Source organism: Rhinopithecus bieti, unplaced genomic scaffold (assembly GCF_001698545.2).
Source record: "Rhinopithecus bieti isolate Rb0 unplaced genomic scaffold, ASM169854v2 scaffold_32012, whole genome shotgun sequence".
Lineage (NCBI taxonomy): Eukaryota > Metazoa > Chordata > Mammalia > Primates > Cercopithecidae > Rhinopithecus > Rhinopithecus bieti.
Window position 1 is genome coordinate 2,756,537 of NW_016814432.1, and position 1,807 is coordinate 2,758,343.

Consider the following 1,807-nt stretch of genomic DNA (forward strand, 5'->3'; position numbering starts at 1 on the left):
TGGCGTAAACCTGGGAGGCGGAGCTTGTAGTGAGCTGAGATCCGGCCACTGCACTCCAGCCTGGGCGACAGAGCGAGACTCCATCTCAAAAAAATTATAATGATATGAAAATTCAGGAAATTTATACTTGGAAAGTATGGAACCACAGCTCAGTAGCCTGGCTACTGGTTTAATCTCTTCACAGGTAACAAATCCTTGTGAACTGAAGTGCATTGCTGAAAAGTTACCCCAAAAGTTAAATTCATTATAAAGTTCTAGTTCTTTATCTATAATACTCCAACAAAGAAATTAGCAATGAGCAAAGTAAGCTTCATTTCTACTTAATAAAAAGATGGAGATGCAAGGCTCAGAGAGGAGAAGAATGATTTTTACAAAGAAAAAGGACAGAACACTGAACTGCAGTATATTTAATATATAAATAGGCTCATTCACACATACATGTTATAGGGGAATAAGACATAGTCCCTGCCTTCAGGTAACTTACAGGCAACTGGAAAGAGAGAGATGTATTCAAACTTACATTTAAGAGCAGACTCCGGCACCAAGAAAGGCAGCATAATGTACAAAGCTTGGAGCTCATGTTCCAGGAGGCCTGGATTAGTGTCTCAGTTCCACTCTCTTGCAAAAGCTAGATAACTTACTTTTCCCTCCTCAAATCTTAGTTTTCTCTTTTGTGATATGACACATCTTTCTTACCTCATGGACTGGTTGTGAAAATTAAATGAACAGATTCTAAAGCACTTTGGTTGATTATAAAGCACTATTTGGGCAACAGTATGTCACAGGATAAATAGAAACAGGGTAAAATAAAGTAGGGCGGGTATTCAGAGGCATAAGATCACTTCAGAGGTGCAGAGGAACTGATAGAGGCTGAGGACAACAAAAGCCCCAGTTAAGTTCTGGGATGGCCAGGAACTATTTAACACACTGTAGGGAGGAAGCAGCAGCAAATAAGCTAAAAAGGCTAGGAGTAGATGTGGAAGACCTTGAACACTTGGATAAAAGATTGGGGCTTCATCCAGCTGTCAACGGGAGGTGTGGGTATGTGCATGCAACTATCATTAAAAGGTTTTGTGTGTGTGTATACGGTGGGGGAGTAGTAGGGAGTGTTCTTACATGACCCAGAGTTGGGGGTAGTAAAATGAGAAAGGAAGTGACTTCTGCTTATGAGAATCCAAGAGCCCTATCACAAAGTTGATGACTGGCTGAACGTAGAAGTAGAGGAGAATTAAAAAATGACTTCGATTTTGAACCAGAGAAAAGAAGTGCTGCCATTACAAAGATGAACTGATCTCAGGAGGACACAATGGCTGGAGGACAGACAAGACCTTGCAAACCATAAAAAGCAGCCTGGAATGTTCAATGCCCAGATTGGATCTGACCCTGAGTGACACAGTACTCTACCAGGTGTCCTCAGAAAACCAGAGGTTGAGGCTCCATGGTAACCAATGGCTAGGTGCCATGATGAATAGTTCTAATCTGCCAACCACTTTAAAAATCAACATAGGGGCCGGGTGTGGTGGCTCAAGCCTGTAATCCCAGCACTTTGGGAGGCCGAGACGGGTGGATCACGAGGTCAGGAGATTGAGACCATCCTGGCTAACACGGTCAAACCCCGTCTCTACTAAAAAAATGCAAAAAAACTAGCTGGGTGAGGTGGCAGGCGCCTGTAGTCCCAGTTACTTGGGAGGCTGAGGCAGGAGAATGGCCTGAACCCGGCAGGCGGAGCTTGCAGTGAGCTGAGATCCGGCCACTGCACTCCAGCCTGGGCAACAGAGCGAGACTCTGTCTCAAAAAAAAAAAAAAA